Raw genomic sequence first — 23,005 nt, forward strand, 5'->3', positions numbered from 1 at the left:
TTATTTGTTTTCTTGGTTCTACTCATGTTTTTCTCTCCTCTTTACTTGGCAGGAATTGGAGGACTAACGATGTCCCTTTTACCCCCACCCCCACCCCTTTAGAAAAGGAGCTCTTCAATGCAATAAGTCAGTCTAGACAAAGAAAATTAAGGTAATTAGTAGAAAGCTTGCAAATGTGCTGTGTAGGAGGCCCTGTCATTACAGACCCTCACCCAGGCTCCTGTGGTTTGGTGTGTGTACAGAATAATAGTTCTGGGTTTCCTCTCTGTAGAGAGGAATAAAATAATTTTGGCTTTCAATTAGAGACATAACTGCAGTTTAGTCAGGGGCATGGAACAGGGTAGCTGACAGCTATGCCAAGCTAATGTCATAAGACATGAAATCCCAGCACATAGCAAGGGATCCTGAGGCATCTGAGTTACCACAGGCCTCATACACAATAAGACACCAAGACCAGCAATTAGGATGCAGACAGAACAAATATTTACATTTTGAGAAAACAAAAGAGGAGGCATCAACAACAGAATGAATCAAAAGCCACAAGACCTCTGATGTGGGCAAGCAAAGTGTCGCTGTCAGTGTGAAGCAGGAAGGCAGAACTGGTTTCCAGTATTTGCAATTCAGAAATCTAGATTACTGGAAAATTTACAATAACATTGCAGTTTAAGATCTCCTCTTCAATCCGTGTTACACGGAGTTTAACATGACGAGTCAATTGCCCTTTTCCTCCTTCTACCCTCTAAAGCCTACTGTTAGCTCCAAGTCATTTCTTCACCATGTGTGTATGGATTATGTGTTACAGGGAGTCTGAATACATTATTTCACGAGGTCTTTCAAAGTCCTGGAAGTGCTCAAGTATGTTTTAAAGCCATGTATCAATTCATAAATTTATTTTGTTAAAGAGACTGGTGTTCTAAGTGACCGGAGAATGTGGTAAGATCTAATAGAAGAAAATTAGGGCTTTGGGTGGGGGTCCAGGAAAGGAGAGAGATGTTTGGATCCTCCCTTCTCTAGAATTAGGAGACAGATTTTTTTTTCTAAGTACTTTTAGATGGTTCACTCATGCACGCTCATCTGGAGAGGGGGAAAAATTCTGGCTTGCCAGGCAAATACAGAGACTTGTCACCAACAGGAAGACCCTAAGTCAGCCTTTGTTGTAACTGGAGTGAGGCATTTAGTTTTGACTAATTCTGCATGCATCGGCTATTATAAGAAGTCCAGAGGGGGTGGTAAATAAGGATGGAATGACTGGGGCCTGGCTAGTGAGGAAAAGCAGCTCAGTGCACATGGCTTGGCTTTGACATGGCAAATGATGCTAACTTTTCCCTTCCAAATGTCTCTAATTCTGAAATTCTATAAGCATGAGATGGTGTCTCAGCCCCTTTTGATCTACATCAACCCATAATGGATGTCTGCCATGTGCTTGGCATCAGTACTTGGGAAAATGACTTTGCTGCCAATTATCTGATACTGTTATTTCATTTCTAAAATGTAATATCTAAAAATTGTTCATTTGAGAGATGTTTCAAAGCATTTTTCGCCAGTGTGCCAAGTTTCAGATTCATTTTGGGAGAGACACACATACACATAGTATTTTACTGAATTTAATATTTTATAAATGGGTAATATTAATTGAGTATATGCTAGCTACCAAACTCTGTTCTAAAAAGTCTTTATGTGTCCTTAATACAGATGTAGATGGAAGAATAATTCAATGATTCCATACTCTTATAAACTTTTTCCCAGGCTACTGAAGCTAAGGAAGTTACTTTATGTTAGTTCTAATTTAATGGATTGACATTGTTAGGGGAATAATAAATCAAGAAAGAGCTAAGAAAAAGCTTTCTCAAGAGGATAAAAAATCTCTTTTTATCAAGAGAGTCAGGACAGTCAATTGATGCACAGACCTTGCCATTTGGGGACACATGAAGCCTGAACCCCCGAACATTTTACGTTAGTTTATAGGTAATAAGAGTAACTAAATTTAAGGTCAGTGCAGCCAAGAAATTTTACTTTCTAGACAATCCTACTTCAACTTTTTCCTCTATTTATTGACTTTTATTAGTTTTAAGTTCTATTGTTTCAAATAAATGAAATCTATTGAGGTTTAATGTTTCTTTAGTTTTAATAAAACAGATTTCAGTCTTTTTATTGGAGAAGGTACAGTCTGTCAATCATTTCAGGACTTAATGTCTGACACAAAGTTCTATAGAACATTATGGAAGTTACTGCATGAATCATGGGTATTTTGCAGAACTTATATTGTTGATGCTTTTCCATTTTTATAATAGATTAATACACCCTCACTTTTTGTAGAGGTTACTGAACTCTTTCTGTTGTTTCCTTGGACATTAGCTCCCTTCTTCCTGTCCTGCAGTGCTGTTTCCTGCATTTACCATGCTTCTTAAGCTTTCATCTCATGTCCACAGCCATGTTCACTTAGTAGACAGCTTCAGAGAATGGAGAGGCCACCAGACATGAATCTCCTCATCTTTAGAACTTACCTCCCTCCACAACTCACCATTCTTTTCTCCTTACTTCCCATCTTAGAGAATGCATCTAATCTTGTCCAGTATTCTCTTTCTTTCCTCTATTTTCCCACTCCATTTTTTGTTCTCAATTTAAAATATATTCAAATAGCTCTCATTTAAAATTTAACTCTAAAAAAGAGCAAAGAAGGAAAGGAGAAAGGAAGGAGGGAGGAAGGGTATAATTTCTAAGGTCTGTTCTAGTTTCTAGAAAAAAAAAATCTATATTTATTTTCTCTCCCACAGCATAACCAAAACTGCTTTAACTAAGGTATCTACTTTGTTAGGAATTAACTGGTCATTTCCATCGTATTTTCTCTAACATGCTGTGGCAGTACACTTTGCTCAGCACTCAGCTGTTTGGTACTCTTGCCTTTCTTGGATTCTGAGCCCTCCTCCTTCCAAACTGCTCCATCGCCCCCTTGAAGGAATGGTACCCTCTGCTCATCCCAAATATTTTTCTCCAAGGTTCAACATTTATCTCTTTTAAACCTAACATTACTCCTGGGAGATCTTATCCTCATGCACATAACTACAGATGGCTTCCGGATCTACAACCCCAGCTGGAATTTTCTCTTCTACTTGAAACCCATATTTTCAATTTCATACTAGGAAAAATTACCATAACCCCCTCCTGGATTGAGAAAATTAAATTGCTCAAGCACAAGCATCAACTTCTCACCCTTCTTCATACCAATGTACCAATTTACTCTTCCATCTAATATTTTCTCTGGTGTCAAAGGCAAATTACCCATTGATCAATTGAAGGTCAGCACATCTACTGTGCACTTGGCTGAATGCCCCTTTCTTCTCATTTCATTACAGACCTTGCTCCAGGATTCTTTATAGTCTCTAACTAGATGATCTATGACTATTATGATTTAAACCTCATGCTCCCTGCTACTTTTTACCTTTCAGCTTTAAAAATACATGTACTTATAATCTAGCCAAATAAATAAATGGATAAATAATAAATTACCTCTCTGGAGCTGCCTTTCTTTTAACCACTCTAATTGAAATTTGGTCTTTTGCTTTCTCTTCTTTTTGTTTTTGTTTTAAAATCAATAAATTTTCATTTGAGGAATTTCACATGTGATTCCTTCTATCACCTTAGTTCTTTAAAAGTCTAAGTCATAATCTTCAAGATAGCCCTTTTAAAAAGAACTTTTACTCAATCCCCAGTTGTCATTGTAAGTCAGCCCACGGTTCTTTTGGTGGTTGGGCTTCTTTGATCTCTACTTGAACATGGATATACTTCAAAAATTCTCCATCTTTAATCTTTAAGATCCAATTTCTTCAAGCAATTTACTTTAGCGCCCCAGAAGTCAAATTATAGGAAGTATATTGTTTGCTATTTTGGCAAATAATCTAAAATACATTATTCCTTAAATGTTTCTAATATTGAAAAGTCTTGTTACATCCACTCTTTACTCATGAGCCTAGCAAAAAATGTTACAGGTCTCATTGTCACCACTGCAATAAACTTACTGTGATGGAAGCATAACCTGTGTCTCAGTGTAGCCACTTTTGCCTTCCCTTCTGGATCATTTTTCTTGAAAGACTAGCATGTACTGGCAGCCAGGCTAGGCAGCAGCCTCACCCACCCTTGCACCATGGATGTGACCCCAAGATAGCAAATGCATGTGTGCAGCCCACACAGGGATGACCCTTGAGAACTAGCTCTATTAGTCAGAGGGAATTGTGTTTTGAGCTCCACATGACATCTCCTACAAAAGACCACTCCTTCAAAACTGGGAGAGGTAGTTGATTTGCTTAATACAGAGAGTCAGGCAAAGTGAGGAGATGAGGAATACATTCCAAACAAAAGAGCAAAGCAAAACATCAGAATAAAAGACATTAATGAAATTGGAATAAGCAATCTATGATAAAGTTCAAAGCAATGGTCATAAAGATACTCATCAAACTCAGGAGAGAGTTGGATGGATAGATAGATGAATACAATGAGACAGAAAATATAAGAAAGATCCAAACAGAAGTTACAGAGCTGAAGAATCATCAACGGAACTGAAAAATACAGTAAAGGGTTCAACAGCAGACTGGATAAAGCTGAAGATCAGATTAGTGACCTGGAAAACAAAGTAATAGAACTCACCCAACAGAACTCACAGCAACAAAAGGAAAAAAAAAATTAAAGAATGAAGATAAGTTAAAGGAGTCTCTGGGACAACATCAAGTGAAATAGCATTTGCATTTGGGTCCCAGAAAGAGAACAGAAAGAGAAAAACTAGAAAACTTATTTGAAGAAATAATGACTGAAAAATTCCCTAATCTTGGGGAGGAAACAGATATGGAGATCCAGGAAGCACAGAGGGTCCAAAATAAAATGAACCCAAAGAGAGCCACACCAAGACACATTGTAATTAAGAAGGTAAAAGGTAAAGATAAAGAGAGAATCTTAAAAGCAGTAAGATAAAAACAACATAATACATACAAGAAAAACCCCACCAGGCTATCAGCAGATTTCTCAGCAGAAATCCTTCTTTGCAAGCCAAAAAAGAGTGACACAATATATGTAAAATGCTGAAGGAAAAAAACTTCCAACAAAGAATTTTCTACCGACTAAGATTATCATTCATAATTGAAGGCAAGATTAAGAGTTTTTTAGATAAGCAAAAGCTAAAGCAGTTCATGAACACTAAATCTCCTTATAAGAAATATTAAAGGGACCTCTCTAAACTGAAAAGAAATGACACTAATTAATAACAGAAAACATACAAAAGTAAAAATCTCACTGGAAAAGGTAAATATATAATAAAGGTAGTGGATCAATCACTTTTTTTTTAGATGCACATGTATTGATTCTCCCTATTGATTCTTTTTTTATTATTTTATGTTAATCACCCTATATTACATCATTAGTTTTTGATGTAGTGTTCCATGATTCATTGTTTGCGTATAACACCCAGTGCTCTATTCAGTATGTGCCCTCTTTAATACCCATCACCAGGCTAACTCATCCCCCCACCCCTCTCCCCTCTAGAACCCTCAGTTTGTTTCTCAGAGTCCATAGTCTCTCATGGTTCGTCTCCCCCTCTGATAAACATTGGGGAGGGTATGTGCTACGGTGAGCGCTGTGAATTGTGTAAGACTGCTGAATCACAGACCTGTACCTCTGAAAAAATAATACATTATATGTTAAAAGAAAAAAAGAAGAAGATAGCAGGAAGGGAAAAGTGGATCAATCACTTTTTTTTTTTTAAAGATTTTATTTATTTATTTGAGAGAGAGAATGAGAGAGAGAGAGCATGAGAGGGGGGAGGGTCAGAGGGAGAAGCAGGCTCCCCGCTGAGCAGGGAGCCTGATGCAGGACTCGATCCCTGGACTCCAGGATCATGACCTGAGCCGAAGGCAGTCGCTTAACCAACTGAGCCACCCAGGCACCCGGATCAATCACTTTTAAAGCAACTATTTTAATCTTCATAGTAAAATAGTAAGAATAGTAAAATTAACTAAAACTACAATAATTAATTGAAAGATGAATAAAAGAAGAAAATGTAAAGTGTGACATCGAAAATGCAAAACATGCATTCATTTATCTGGACACTTGCTTCCACATCTTGGCTATTATAAATAATGCTGCAATAAACATAAGGGGGCTTATATCTTTTTTAATTAGTGTTTTTATTTTCTTTGAGTAAATACCCACTAGTAGAATTATTGGATCAAATGGTAATTCTATTTTTAATTTTTTGAGAAAACTCCATATTTTTTTCCACAGTGGTTGCACAAATTTGCATTCCCACCAACAGTGCAGGAGGGTTCCTGGTGAAATTTAAGAAACAAAGAAAAAAAGAGACAAACAACAACACAAAAACCCAGACTGAGGTTTGGGTTTTTAATACAGAGAACAAACATAGTTGCCAGAGCAGAGGTAGGTAGGGGGATGGGTGAAATAGATAAAGGGGGGTAAGAGTACATTTACTCAGAGTAATGAGTACTGACAAGTGTACAGAATTGTTGAATCATTATATTGTACTCTTGAAACTTATGAAACATTGTACATTAATTACACTTGAATTAAAAAATATAAAAAATTTTAAAAGGAAAAAATTCTGAGGGGGGTGAAAAAAATGTAAATTTTGGAATATGTTCAAATTTAAGTTACTATCAACTTAGTCATATATGTAGGAAGTTATATGCAGACCTCATGGTAATCACAAAGCAAAAACTTACACTAAATACACAAAAGAAAATGAGAAAGGAATCTAAACCTATCACTAAAGAAAGCCAGCAAACCACAAGGAAAGAGAGAAAGAGAAGAAAGGAACAGAGAGGAACTATGAAAACAGCCATAAAGGAATTAACAAAATGGCAGTAAGTACATACATATCAATAGTTACTTAAGGAAGGAAATAATGAAAATAAGAGTGGAAATAAATGAAATAGAGATTAAAAAAATAGAAAAGATCAATGAAACTAAGGGCTAATTTTTTGTAAAAATAAACAAAATGAGCCCGGTAATGGGTATTAAGGAGGGCATGTATAGCGTGGAGCACTGGATGTTATACACAAACAATGAATCATGGAACATTACATCAAAAACTAATGATGTACTGTATAGTGACTAACATTACATAATAAAATAATCATAATAATAAAAGAAAAAGAAAAACCTTTAGCTAGACTAACCAAGAAAAAAGAGGGCTCTAATGAAAAAAAAATCTTGGAAATAGAAATTACAACTGACACCACAGAAATACAAAGATCATAAGAGACTGCTGCTATGAACAATTATACACCCAACAAATTGGACAAACTAGAAGAAATAGATAAATTCCTAGAAACATAAAATATTCCTAGATTGAATCATGAATAAATAGAAAATCTAAATAGACCAACTGCTAGTAAGGATATTAAATCAGTAATCTGAAACCTCTCAACAAACAAAAAGTCAGGGGCAGACGGCTTCACTGGTGAATTCCACAAAACATACAAAGATTTAATACCTATCCTCAAACTCGTCCCAAAAATTGAAGATGATGGGATACTTCCAAACTCATTTTATGAGACCAGCATTACCCTGATACCAAAACAGGACAAAGAAAAGAAAATTTCAGCCAATATCACTGATGAACATTGATGCAAAAATCCTCAGTAAAATATTAGCAAACTGAATTCCACAATACATTAAAAGGATGTCTCTTAAAAAAAAATAAAATAAAAATAACAGGATCATATACCATGATGAAGTGTGATTTATTCTAGGGATGCAAGGATGGTTCAACATCCATGAATCATTCAACATGATACACATTAACAAAATCAAAGATAAAAATCACATTAGTGATCATCTCAATAGATGCAGAAAAAACATTTGAAAAAATTCAACATCCATTTATGATAAAAGCTCTGAACAAAGTGGTTATAGAGGGAAAGTTCCTAAACATAATAAAAGCCATATGTAACAAACACACAGGTAACATCATACTCAATGGTAAAAAGGTGAAAAGTTTCTCTCTAAGATCAGGAACAAGATAAACATGTCCACTTTCACCACTTTTATTCAACATAATATTGGAAGTCCTAGCTGCAGCATTTAGGCAAGAAAAAGAAATAAAGTGCATCTCCATCAGAAACAAAGAAAAGAAACTGTCACTATTTGCAGATGACTTGATACCATATATAGGAAACCCAAAGACTCCACCAAAAAACTGTTAGAACTAATTAATGAATTCAGCAAAGTAGCCGCATGCAAAATGAACATACAGAAATCTGTGGCATTTCTATACACTAATGAGTTATCAGAAAGACAAATTAAGGAAACAGTCTCATTTAAAATTGTATCAAAAGAATAAAATACGTAGGAATAAATTTAATCAAGGAAGGAAAGATCTGTACACTGAAAACTATGACATTGATGAAGGGAATTGAAGAAGACACAAATAAATGGAAAGATTCCATGCTCAGGGATTGGAAGAATTAATATTATTAAAATGTCCATACTACCCAAAGAAATGTACAGATTTAATGAAATCCCTATTGAAATTCCAATGACATTTTTCACAGAACTAAAGCAAATAATTCTAAAATTTGTATGGAGCCACAAAATATCCTGAATCGCCAAAGCAATCTTGAGAAAGAATAACAGAGCTGGAAGTATCATGCACCCTGATTTCAAACTATACTACAAAGCTATAGTAATCAAAACAGTATGGCATTGGCATAAAAATAAATAGATACATATCAATGGAATAAAAATGATAGCCCAGAGTTAAAAGCACACAAATATGGACAATTAATTTATGACAAGGAACCAAGAACAAACAAAGGACAGTCTCTCAATAAAAGGTGATAGTGAAAGTGGACAGCCACATGCAAAGGAATGAAACTAGACCACTATCTGACCCTATACACAAAAATTAACTCTAATGGGATTAAAGACTTGAATGTAAAACCTGAAACTATAAAATTCTAGAAGAAAATGTAGGTAGTAAGCTCCTTGACATTGGTCTTGACAATACTTTTATGGATCTGACTCCAAAGGTAAGGGTAACAAAAGCAAAAATAAACGAGGATTACATCAAACTAAAAAGCTTCTGCACAGTGAAAGAAACCATCACTAAAACAAAAAGGAGACCTATTGAATGGGAAAAGTGTTTTGTGAATCATATACCTGACAAGGGATTAATATCCAAAACTTATGAACAATTCGTACCACTCAACAACAACAAAAAAACCCAATTAAAAATGGGCAAAAGATCTGGATAGACAGTTTTCCAAAGACATACAGATGGCCAACAGGCACATGAAAAGATGCTCAACACCACCAATTATGGAAACGCAAATCAAAACCACAATAAGATATCACCTCACACCTGTTAGAATGGCTATTATCAAAAGACAAGAAATAACTAGTGTTGGAGAGGGTGTGGAGAAAAGGAAAACCTGCACACTGTATTTTCCACATCTGTTCTTTACAATTGTCATTCTTGGCCTTTGTTCTTTTTATGCTCTCTCCTTTTTATAATCTTCCCTCTTTATGAACTCAAAGAAGTGCTGTGGCTAAGAAACAAATAAACAAACAGAACACTGGTTTTGAAGACCTAGACAAACCTGAATTTGAATATCAGCTCTTATACTTATTTTCACTAACAGCACAATGCTGGGTAAATTATACAATCTCATTATTATTTATCACCTCTATAAAAAGGATTCATATCCAGATGTTTATATCCAGATTGTTATCAGGGTAATGTATGCATTAATATAAAGTATACATTACTCAATTCCTGCATATAGTAATTTAAATTATACTTTTATAGTTTTATTAATATTATTGCTATTATAATTATGTTTAAATAATACCTATGTCCAATACACATTTGACACTGTTATTTGTTTACAAATCTGTCCTTCTCTCAAATATGTATTATCCAAGGGTAGCACCATGTCTCTTCTGACTTATGATAGGAACATTTATCTACCTGAATGAAACTTCACAGGCAACTCAAGATTGTCATTCTGTAGACTGAACTTTTTTCTCTTCAAGTCTTTCCTCCTTCTATTGACTAGTTTCCCAAGAACAGAGCCAGCTACCATCCATTTTGTTAGCCCAACCAGAAACTTTGGAGACACAGCCAATAGTATCTCTTCTAACCCCAATATCTGTTCCACCACCAAAATCCCTGCTCACCCACCTCCAAACATCACTCAAATTCAGCTGCTTCTCTATATTTCAATAGTTGATTCCTTTGTTGGATTTTGGGAGGGGGCTGCACATCCTGCAGGAGATTCCAATCTCTTCTTCATGCCCCTAAACAGGGCCACCAACACACTCCATCCCACTTGTGCCTCTTCACTGCTTCCAAAGGGATTTCCCTATTACATAAATATATCATGTTTAAAATTCTAGAGGGACTCCCTAATGTCTTCAGGATAGAGTTCCATACCTTTAGCATGAGATACCAAGGTCTTCTCAGTCGTAGTTTTTCAGACTCATCTCCCAGTATTTATCATGCACACTGTACCTCATTAATGGAGACCTACTCTCAGTTCTCAGGAAATGTGATGCCCTCACAAACTTCTGAACTCATCTGCTCTCTTTGCTGGAATGCCTTTCAGCTAGCACATTTCTACTGGTTCTTGAAGTGCCTTCCACTTATTCTCTGAGGAACTGATTTTTATTTCCCCGATCTCTACTCCCAGGTCCTCTTTCTCCATGTGCCATGCACACGTATCTCATATATCTCATAGTACCTATGACATTATATTGTAAGTGCCACCTTTCTTGCCCAACTCCTTAATAAAACTGTGAGTTCTTCCTAGATAGGTTTAATGTCATAGTCACCTCCGTATAATATCAATCATAGTACCTATGGTACTATGCTGCTGGTTGAATGAATGAATGGACCAATACAAATAAAGTTCAGAAAAGTTAAACAACTTGAAAAGTATGAGGGACACAGTGTACACTTCAAAGCAGAATGCTAGGGGCAGCAAACTACATTGGTTCTGAATGAGCATGACTTTGGAGGATAAAGAAACTGGGTTTGAATCCCACCTTGGCTAACCACTAGCTATTCCTATTTAGATAGGCACTAACCTCTCAAAGAATTATTCCTTATCTGTAAAATGGTAATGATGAGGTTCTGGCAAGGATCAATTCATATAACTTCTATAATATGGTTATTATACTACCTGACATAGACTGGCCCTTAGTAAATGTCACTTATCATTTTTACTACCTCGTATCTGGCAGGTTGCTTTAAATTGCACTGTTTAATTTATTAGTCTTTTAATTAAAATTTGTTATAAGAATGAAAATGAACTGTATAACTGTTGGTTAATTTTGGAAAACTGCCATGAAGTTCAAGATTTAAATGTTTGGAATGGAAGGGATGATAAAGATCATCTAGTTCAAAACCCTCACTTTCTGTAACAGGAAATAGGGACTAAGAAGATTAAGATCTAATAGATCATATAGCTTATTAGAGCCTAGTTAGTGAAGATCCAGGACTAGAACCAAAGCATATATCAATGCCTATTATTCCCAGTTGCTTGGATTGATGAAATTCATGTGACTATTAGATTTGAAGAACAAGTCTACGGCCATACCACCCTGAACGCGCCCGATCTCGTCTGATCTCGGAAGCTAAGCAGGGTCGGGCCTGGTTAGTACTTGGATGGGAGATTTGAAGAACAATGAGAGCACCTTGAGACTCTTGAGTCCATGTCAGGGAAGAGGAAGATGCCAAATGGGTGGAGAACTGACTGACCTTGCCACATAACCACATACCAACTATACTATTCTGTTGCTTTATTTCCTTTGGGAGGTTTTTCTTTTCTGAAGAAAGGATAAAGACCTCTGTGGAAAATTATGAAATACTATTACATACAAATCTGATTAAAAGTCCAGTGACTGTAAACCGTCAGTTGAGATGGACACATTCCCCAGGGCCGGCATGCAGATCTGATAGGTTTAATCTCACCACTTCTGTCTAGCTTTAACTATGTTGCCTTCCCCTATGAAGTTATCTCCCAGAAAAATCAAATTTTTATTCATATTGTCAATTTGTTTGAGGCACTCCAGAAGGGTAGGGTAAAGAAAGAGAATCTCTATAAATGGAGATTGAGAGAACATGCAAGAAAAATATCATTTTGTGCCAGAAAGAGAAAAAAAATGCTAAATAGCTGGGAATATTTCTTCCTCTTGCAGAAATCTAAATGGGAGCTTCTAAATGAGTCGTCCTTGGTTAAGGAAGTTTCGTAATCCCACGAACTTCTTGATAATAAAATCAGTCATCCCAATTATTTGTCAACAAATCTGATTGAAAACTTAATAGAATAAAATAAAGCCCTTAATATTAAGCACAGGCTTCTAGATATCTGTCTGCATTTCAAAGTTTGTAGGATAGTCTATTTTTGCTCTGAAATTTCTTTAAAACAGCAAAAGTTAGCTCTAGAAAGCATTGTTTTTCCATTCAGTTTATTGGTTCACTTTGTACTATTGTTCACAAGCATTTGGTTGCTAGACAAAATGAATGATTCAAAGTGTGAGGCCCAATTTTTGTAATTTATATTCAAGGAAAAATATGACAGAAAGAACAGCATTCAACTTGGAGTTTCTTATACATGTCCACTGCAGAAAGACTCTGGGCTTTTTGGTAGTAGCTGCTCTCCATAGAGCTTATCATTGCATTGCCTGGTATACACTGATCTTTCCATTTTATAAAAGCGTGATTTCATTTGGGATTGTTCCATGTCAGAATGGTCAGTGATAACATTATTTAAAACTGTGTGTAAAGTTCCCCTTGAATTGTATATTTTTTATGCACTACAATTTCAAAATACCTTTCTTTTCACGGAAGCCACATGTGATCCTTTTGATCCTTACAATCGTAAAGGAGTCATATATTTTAGAAAGGAATGTTGAGAGCTAGGTGTATAGGAAATATCTGGAGAATAGCTTGGCTTTTCGTGTGAACCAAAGATTATCAGAGAATTTAGAGCAGGAAAAACTCTTAGAAATCATCTGTCTGGAACGTCCCAAAGTATATCCCTAGCTTGTAACACTAGTCCAGTGAGATACTTCTCCAGTTTCCATGGTCTGACAAGTCAGGAAATCCCACACCCTATAACTCTCTTTTAGAGACTCACATATCACATTAGTCACATTTAAGTCTTTCAGAAAAGGAGGCCCTATAGACATGTTAACCCTAGTCATCATAATTTATTTGGTCACAGAACTCTCTTATTCCATGGAACTATCATTCTGAGATTTGTGTTTTAGGAAACATTGAGCTACTCCCTTTTCTTGAGAAATTTGGGGCCCAACAAGGTTGTCAAGTGGTCCGTTAGTATCTAAAACCAGAATCTTGGAACTGAAACATTAACTAGCATTTAGGGATAACCTGTGTCCTAAGATTACCTTGTGAAAGTCCTTGGGTAGTAAATGTCAGGGCTGGCTCTTTGCTTATTAAATACATTGTTTTTATCTAAGCAGCAACAGTATTATGTCTTATAGGTTGTGCAAATGAACCTCGGAAAGCCCAACATAAGAGAGATTAATAGTTCACTGACATCACTTGGGAGGTATATCCCAAAGCATCTACCCTCTAGACGCTTAGGGAAATTTATACAACTAGTGTACTCCACTACCACTTTTCTAAGTCATTAAATATATTTGTAGGACTTTTTGATAATCCTGGAATTTAGTGAATAAAACAGAGTTGTGAGCAGATTTAAGTTGTTTCTGGTTTTTTGTTTTATTTTTTTTTTCTATTCATCTGATACATTCATTACTAATCATTTTGTATAATAGAGGTGTCAGGTAGATATTTACACTAGCTTGCTGTAGGGTTGAAGCCCACATGGGTTAGTCTGCTGGGAAGTCATTTCAAGATGAGACAGTTCTTTAGCCCTGGGCCATGAGATCAGCATTATGGGAGGATCTGCTATTTTGCTAAATGAGCTGCCATTTTTCTATGTTCATTCTGGTTCTGACTCTCCATGCCTTGTTTGTAATTTCCTAAATTCTTTGATGTAAATATGCAATCACTAGCTTAAACTTTGTAAGAAAAACCATAGTCATGGACAATTTTTAAATAGAGCAGTCTATCCAATGGTTCACATGAGTCAATCAAAAAGGCACAATATAGATTACCATGCCATCCCTGTCTGGGACACAACTTGGTAAGAACCCATCCATTTGACTCCCCTCACCTCACCAGAAAGTCCTGTAGAAAAAAAACAAAACAAAACATTTTCCCCAACACCCTCACATACCTACTGAATTAAGGCTAAAAGTTTCACATCATCATAAGTGATCAGATACTAAAGGAAACTGAATTCAAACAGTTTGATCCTGTTTCACCTTAGGGCAACTCTGGCTGCTGATACAGGGATTCATCAAAGGCTCCCTTTAAGAAAGCCCCCGGAGCCCAACCACTAGGATGCAGGAGTCAGAGATGGAAAACAATTGAAGTTAAATGATTCTCCTTGATGTGCCTTTGGCAACATTTGACACTAAATCTAAAGCTCTACTTGGATATAAAGGGCTGTTCTAAGGCTAGAAAGTCATAAAATCCCAGCAGGCAGGCTGTTTATCATTTCCCTGGCAAGGCCCTGGGTAATGTTGGAACTGAGGAGCCAGAACACTTGGACATGCACAGAGTGGGGCCAGTGAGACGTGTTTTCAAGTCAGACTTATCTAAGGAAATTCACGGAACATACTGAGAATGGGCTTGGTACTGATTAATTAATTTATTTAATTATCTTGATGTAGTTGTTTTGTGGCTCTTAGGTTTATTCAAAGAAAACTATTCTTACCATTCCTAAAATATTCCCTTTTCAATCCGGGTACATCTTTCTCCTTGTGGCCAGTGATGTTTCTGAAATTTTAGGGACTGGAGACAGGTGAATAAAGCGTGAGCGGCCAGTGAGAAGCATGATCATTTGGGACTTAGAATTACTAATGTAACAAATATTATTGAGCATCTACTTCTCTAGATTCACATAGTAGGTCTAATCTCAGAAATTTCAAAATCCCATAGGAAATCTCATTATTTAAAAGGCAATTCTGCAAGACTAATGAATCACAGACCTGTACCCCCGGAAAAAAATAATACATTATATGTTAATTAAAAAATTTTTAAAAATAAAAGGCAATTGTATCCCTCTGAGCAAAATTTGATATTCAAATGAATATTTAAATACAGTTCAAACTTCTAGGCACCTCTGTTTCCTCAAATATAACAGAGGGGTAAGGAGTGACCTTACTGTACTTCTAAAGGTCCCTGTAAGGACTAAACGAGATGTGTGTTCAGTACCTAGCACATAGCATCAAGGATTAGCTATAATAAGTACATTTTTGTATACCTAAATTTTGGGTATCTGTCTGAAAATTATTTTGGGGCATTTCCGCATTAACCCATTTTTCTTTCTATAATTTCATATTCCTCTGCTAAGAAAGCAGAACAAGTCCATGGGTGATTTCAGTAATTTTACATATTGCATGATGGGATAAGCAAAGACTTAGAATTCAGACACTTTGGGATCTGACGTTTGTCTCCACATCTTAGTGGCTGTGTGATCTTGGACAAGTAATTAAAGCCTTAGTTTGTGTATCTGTGAGGTTGGGAAAACAGTATCACACATGGTTGTCTGTGGTAAGGATGAGAGATTATGAACATTTATTCCCATTTACAGTAAGCACTAAATAAATGACAGTTTAGAGACTCCTTCCTCTCTTTACTCATCCCTTCTGAATGGCTTGTGCAAACCCACTAACATACATATTCAAAACACTTTCTGCTGTCAACAGCAGAAATGGCATTTTAAAATATTTTTGTTTTCTCTCTAGTTCTAGTGGGTTGTCCTAAAGAAGTATTTTCTGCAAAATCTGAGTATACCCTAAGAAGTTGGCCCAAAAGCAAAGACACTAAAATTAATTCTAATCTTCTTTCATGATATAAAATTGCTGTGATTACCTTTAGGTAGGATTATTTTAAAGACTCTCGGTGAGAACTATAAATGGTTTCAAGTAACAAATAGTGAATGATACATGAAGATAAACAACTGTGCATCTTATTCAACCTATCAAGATTAAATTTCACTTTTTTTAATAAAAATTAATGTCATTTCATATCTGGGCTCCTGAACAAGTAGAAGAAAATGACAACAAATTTAGAACAAAATTAATCAACAGGCCATGGATACAAATGAGTGACATCGAAGAGGTACCCTCTCCCCGAAGTAGACTTAATTCCTGTTTCCTGTTCACCAGCTCCCTGTCTTGTTTCGCTTCCTTGAATTCTCAAACCATCTCACCATCTCACTAGTCTGAGCTTTGAAGATCACTCTTCATAAGTACTGCTTAGCTAGTGGAACATCAGCTAACAGGGTTAAAAGGTAACAAGATAACTGACCCCATCCTCGGGGCTCAAGTTTCTCTCCGGCCAGTGCACTTATGCCATCTCTTCATATGCCCAGAAAAGCAGTTTAGACATGCAGTTTTTAACCTGGCAACATTCACTTTTTCTGCTGTGTGTCAATATTGAGAGACTTTCATTAGAGCCTGGATTTTTTTTTGAAGCAGTGGAAGAACAGTGTGCATCTGTCCAGTAGATTCTCTTAAAGACACGTTCACATAAGCATGGAGATTTGGAATTGCCTCAAAGATGGACGGGGGTCAGAGAGTGCCTGGTAGATCAGTAATAGAATATTTAAATCAAAGTACTTCTTGGGAGAGAGCCAAGTTAGAGAAGAAGGCCAAAGTAACCTGATCCAGGCCATGGCACTGATGATAGCTAGAGCAGCTATACCCAGGGCCCTTTTGGACTGCTTGCCTGGATGGCCAAGCAAGCCAGGGAGAACACGGGTTTAAATGCTTGCTGGATTAGTGATAAAGGCAAAGAGGAGATTGAGTTGCTTTGATTTCTACAGAAACCAGCATGTTAAACTCACGTACTGGTTATAAAAAGGGCCTTAATTCTGATAAAATTATCACCCCAAACCACCCAGCCAATGTATTTATCATGACGACAATTATAAAATATGACCCCTAATGTCTCAGGGATGATTTGCCCACTACCCAGATCCTGGAATCATGTTATAAAAATGTAGTAAACCAGATAATGTCCTCCTAAGGATGAATCTCCGGAGCCTGTGAATATGTTACCTCACACGGACAAAGGGGCTTTGCAGTGGTAATTAAGTTAATGATCTTAAAATGGGGAGATTACGCTGGATAATCTAGGTGGACTTAATATAAACACAAGGGTCCTTAGAGGAGAACCTTTTCCGGTTGTGGTCAGAGGGAGGAGATGTGAGTACAAAACAATGGTCGAAGAGATGCAACCTTGCTGTCTTTCAAGATGGAGAAAGGGAACCATGAGCCAATGAATGTGGGCAGCCTCTGGAACCTAGAAAGAGCCAGAATCCTCCAAGAGTCTCCAGAAAGGAACACAGCCCTGTAAACACCTTTATTTCAGTCCACTGAGGCCCATGTCAGACTTCTACCGAAGTGTAGGGTCATAAATCTGTGTTGATTTAAGCCACTCAATGTGTGGTGATTTGCTATGAGAACAATAGAAAATGAATACAGGAGGACTGCAGGTTTCAGAGGCAGGGTCCTTATCCTGGCCCTTCACTCTCAAAAAGTCCCTCTTAGCCCCAGGCTGAGAGCCAGGGGAGCCTTAAGTAACACACTTGGGGCTTGCTGCTCATCTCTTCAGAGGAGGGATTTCAGAGAGAAGACAAGGAAACATAGTCCTACATGTAACGTTGTCCCAAAATGGAGACTCAGCAACAGGGTACAACTAAGCAATCTTGAGCTGAGAAATCATGACATTACCTGCCCAATAAGTGTGCAGTTGGAGATGATGTGGGAAATGGAGGAAGCTTGTGTAGAATCTGATGTTACAGGGAGAAGGGAGAGGAGGGGAGTGGGCACCAGTCATTTAGTACCTACAACCTCTCAGTGCTTCACATGCCTTTATCACATTTACTTCAGCTGAGGTTATGAGAAAGTGAAGAAAACTAAGACTCAGAGCAGCTGTGTGAACTGCCCAAGGCTATATGGAGTCTCAGTAGCTGAAATACAAGGTGAAAACCAGGTGTGCCTGGTCCGAAAGCCCACGGGCTTTCCGCAACTCTGAGCTGCTCCCGGTGTGGCTTCAACATCATTATCAGGAGGTCACTTTCGGCTTGTGCTAAAGGGGCTGAGGCCCTGCTGATATGTCTGTTTTGGTCTTGGAACTAGTTCAGAAAATTATGGTAGGAAAAAAGGGTACAGAAGAAAGGTCATCAAAAAGTAAACATATTTCACCTAGCATGTTTTTTTTTTTCTTTTTATTTTGTGATATTTGGGAACACCTTCTCTATACCCAGATTATTAAAAAATACTTCTATGGCTTCTTCTGATACTTTACCCTTTTAGTTAAATCTTTGATCCATGGGAATTTATACTAGTGTAATGTGAGCTATTGACTCAACTATATATTTCACAGATGACTTTTCAGTTGTCCCAACACTATTTACTGTGTAATCTATAATTCCTCATTTATTCAAAATACCAGCATAATCACTTTCTAAATATCCATGTGTATCTGAGTCTCTTTTCAAAACCAATATTCTGTCCCATAAGCCAGTCAAAGAACCATGAACTGGATAAAAAAAATAAATGCAACACACATCATAGATGAAGGGCATCATATATGAAGAACTTCTAAAAATCAATCAAAATGAGCAAAGGATATGAACAGATATTTCTTAAAAGGGGATATATAAATAATAGATCTTACATAAATGAAAAATGGCTTTACCTCTCTCAATGTGGTAATGACAACTAAAAGAACAGTGAAACACCGTTTTTAACTATGTGATTGGCAACAATCTAAATGTTAATAACATACTATATTGGCAAAAATATCTTGTTACCAAGAATATAAATTGATATGGCCTCTAAAAGGGGCTGTTTAGAAATACCAATCAAAATTACAAACACACATAACTTTTGACCCAGCAATTTACTTCTTTTTTTTTTTTTTTTTTTTAAAGATTTTATTTATTTATTTGAGAGAGAGAGAATGAGAGACAGAGAGCATGAGAGGGAGGAGGGTCAGAGGGAGAAGCAGACTCCCTGACGAGCAGGGAGCCCGATGTGGGACTCGATCCCGGGACTCCAGGATCATGACCTGAGCCGAAGGCAGTCGCCCAACCAACTGAGCCACCCAGGCGCCCCCCAGCAATTTACTTCTAAGAATTTATATTAAAGGTGAAAGTACATATATTGAAAAAACCCATGTGTGAGATTTTTTTCATTGCCACCATGCATATAACTACAAATACAGAAAAAAAATCTAAAGGATTATCGATAAGTTACTAATTAAATAAGGTCTCATAATATATTTAATGAATTTTGATGTGGCTTCCCCAAATAGTGAGAATTCTCTTTATGGAGAGTTACTGTTATGGAGACTTTTTTCTAGATATATTGTTAAATGTCTCCCCAAAGAACATTTGGGACTATTTGGGGGACATTTTCGGTGTCATGTCTGAGAGGCAGAGAAGGGCTGCTACTGGTATCCAATGGGTAAGAGCCAGGGATGCTACTAAATATCTTACAATATATAGGATAGCCTCCCCTAGCATAGAATTATCCAGTATAAAATGTCAATAGTGCCAAGAAAGAGAAACCCTGCTCTAGAATAATGATCAGAAACTGATTATATGACATGACTATTAGGCTAAGGGACAGGGATGGATAGAAACTTTCCATTGTATTCCATTTTGTAATTGTTGAATCATGGACCTGCATGTACATGTACTATTTATTCAAAAATAAATAAATAGTACTGCTTTAAAAAAAAATTCATTGTTGAATCTTTAAAAAAATCTGTAGGGGTTCTGAAGAAAAATCTTTGATTTTACTCATTTTATGTTTTTCCCTGTGGCCTCTTGTCCTTTTGAAAAATTCAAGGACATATATGTTGATTGTTTCGACATAGATGGAGTGTTCTCTCCTGGAAAGGCACTTCCAACAATAGAGTAAAATAGGAGAATGAAGTTACAGTGTATTGTATGCGACCAAACAGGCTCTGGTCTTAGCAAACCCCAGAGAAAACTGTGACCTAAATTACTAGAAGGTACAAATGTGTAAGTCAATGTTTTCTCAGGGGCAGGACAAACACTCCTATACAAGGGAACTGATAGGGCAGAGGTGACTTTTGATTAGAACTCCTGACAACATGCCTTTCGAGGTCAAAGGACCTCTAAAAATTTCTCTGGAATCATTTCATAAATCTACTGTAAATTTTCATTATTAGTCATTCCTGCTCCATGTCGCCACTAGATGTTGACAGAAAGGTGGTAAGATTGTATTTACCATTAAATCTCTACCCTCCCACTTAATTATCACTGTCCTGAAGCTGCTTTATCAAGGTAAAGCATTCAACAGAGGCCTTGAATGTGTCAGAAGCCAAATTCATTGTGATCAAGGTAGGACCCTGCCCAGAGTATATTCGTGGCTTTCCTTGACAAAGATGTTCTATGTATATATATATATACATATCTCCTTAAGGGTAGAAAGAGTAGGCCATCTTAAGCACAATATGAGAGAACTGAAGAAAGCTCTCCACTGTGAATAACTATTATCCTAACAGATGTCATTAATATCCTGCTGTTTGTGCTTCCTTTGGGATACTTACTGTCTTTTCCTGTTTCATATTTAAAATATATAAAAATAAGAAACCATAAGCAAGAGCATACTAATGACATTTATAAGCTGTTACATCACTCACAAGACAGAATCAGGAAAATATGAAGCCTTTGTAACTCAGAGCAGAGAAACCAGAAGGGAGTAAGGGACCCAATAATAGAATTTAATGGGATCAAAAAAACAAAGTTTACCCAAACTCTAATTATATTGGGAGTTTATTTTGGTACTTTAATCTACTTTTTCTGCTTTCCAAAAAATATGAAAGACAGGATGCTGAACCAGATTGTTGGTTCAAATTGGCCAAAAAAAAAAAAAAGATTTTTCTTTTTTTGTCCACTAATACAAAATATTATATAAAAAAACTTTAAAAATATAAATATATGTGAAAAAAAATTCCTGCTGCCAATGAATTTATAATCTAGATGGAAAAAAACACTCTATGAAACATCTGCTTCATAGCTGTCCCTTGAAGCAGCCTATCTGCAAGCAGAGTCTACATTCCACTCTGTCCCAGAGTCTCATCCAGCAGTCACCGTTTTGTGAAAACAGAGTCAAGAGCATAGTGTGTATTCCACAACTTGGGCTCCTGTGTTTGAAGAATGAACAAGAAGACCACTAGGACCCATTCCAATTTAAGACATGATGCCTACACTCAAAGGCATTAAGAACAAATTAGAAAAATTGAGCATCAGGAAAATGCAAAAATAGTGATAAATTGCCCCCCTACCCCCCCCCCCCCCGCCAAAAAAAAGGAGAGAGGAAGAACCATGAGCTTGGGATATACACAAAAAATGTTTTCTGAAGTACGTGAGTTTGAGCTGGCTTTTATAAGTGAGAGAGCAACTTCTGACTACCTGTTGACCTTTCCATATAGCATTTTTAAATCTTTTTCATTTTGCTTTAAACTTATTTCCATATATTGATTATATTATTGAGAACAAGAAGTGTGTCTTTCTGTTCCCAAAACATACTAGACAAACACTAAAGATTAATTTTAGGAGATCAAGAGAAATAAAATGGTAAAGGAAGAAAGAACACTTCATCTCTATCGGTACAAATATGGCTTCAGATATTTAAAAAAATAAGTCTTATATGAATACCATATATGCTAATATTCAGCTTTTCTTGACCTAGAGTCTAAAAATATAGAAATTTAGTATGATTGATTGGTTTACCAATGAGAATAAAGCAATTTTATTTTTGGAAATGGTGGTCATAAAAGCTAGGTCCTGTTACCAGGAAGAATAAGATAGCGAGAAAATTACGATGATAACTAAGAAAGAAAAGAAAGGAAAAGAAAAAAATGAAGAAGCTAGAAGAGAGCCATGATAGAAGAATCAGTCCAAACAGCGACACTAGCAAAAAGCTATTATGGGCAGGGAGAGAAAAAAATACCAATTACAATTATATCCCCATTCTAAGAGCATTGAGTGTATGAGCAAATGACCTCATACACATCATTAACCTCTCTTTTTCATGTAAACTAATATGTGAAAGGTACATTTGGAAAACTTAAGGGGTGATCAATTTCCAAAAATACCTGCTTTTTAAAAGAATACATTGCAAGAATCTTTCCTGTAGTTACAAGCTTTTAGCTTAATACATTTAAAATGAATCAATTTCTAAAATTTGGTTTCCACCAAGAGTATTACCCCTTGAAGCTGACAGTCAGCTTTCTTCCTCTCCAAAACTCAGGAAACTTGAAAAAGCCAAACACCATCAACAACAACAGCAATTTAATGCACTCTGAAAACTCTCAACACTGACTGGTCTTTAGAATTAACTGACATTCTTTCAAGAAATAAATTAATCAAGAAATAAAAACGTGCTGTCCTTACGTAAAGACAATATGTGCTTTAAGAGGTTTTGTTTTCCAATTAGTGCCCAGTAATGCCAAGCCATCCATGCAGCTTTTTAATCCAAAGCCTCTTTTGACCAAAAACACAAATTTGGGGGCAGGATCAGAGTGAAACATGTTGCTACACAGAAAGATGTTTCTTTTTGTGAGGTGGGTGTTTCTGAATGAGATGTACTTCTTTGATCAAAACCTAATTTTCAAATGGAGTTAGCTTTTCTTATGAATTCATCTAGCAGCAAATCCAGAAACTTTTAGCCTTCAATAGTCCACTTTGACCTTCAGACATGAAGAATTAACAGTTAAAAAGTAGAAAAAAGGCGAGGACACATTCCTCTCCACATAATATAGACTAACAAGGGCATATTTTCTGTTCAGAATTGTTGCCCATCCTTTAGAGAAAAAGCAAGTACATTTAGCAAGGGAATTATTGATTTTTTTTTT

The 23,005-nt window shown here is 36.4% G+C and overlaps 1 protein-coding gene and 1 non-coding gene across 4 annotated transcripts in view; one reads left to right on the forward strand and one right to left on the reverse strand.

Annotated features, from left to right (window-relative positions):
- Window positions 1-23,005, forward strand: part of GREM2 (gremlin 2, DAN family BMP antagonist) — a 107,671-nt gene that overhangs the window by 61,811 nt on the left and 22,855 nt on the right. The gene's annotated exons all lie outside the window — the stretch shown is intronic.
- LOC116622805 lies at window positions 3,976-4,091 on the reverse strand. Its single transcript, XR_004297622.1, has one exon. It is a non-coding gene; the product is annotated as a small nucleolar RNA SNORA1 (small nucleolar RNA).

The sequence above is a fragment of the Phoca vitulina genome, unplaced genomic scaffold, assembly GCF_004348235.1.
Source record: "Phoca vitulina isolate PV1807 unplaced genomic scaffold, GSC_HSeal_1.0 scaffold54, whole genome shotgun sequence".
NCBI classification, from domain to species: domain Eukaryota; kingdom Metazoa; phylum Chordata; class Mammalia; order Carnivora; family Phocidae; genus Phoca; species Phoca vitulina.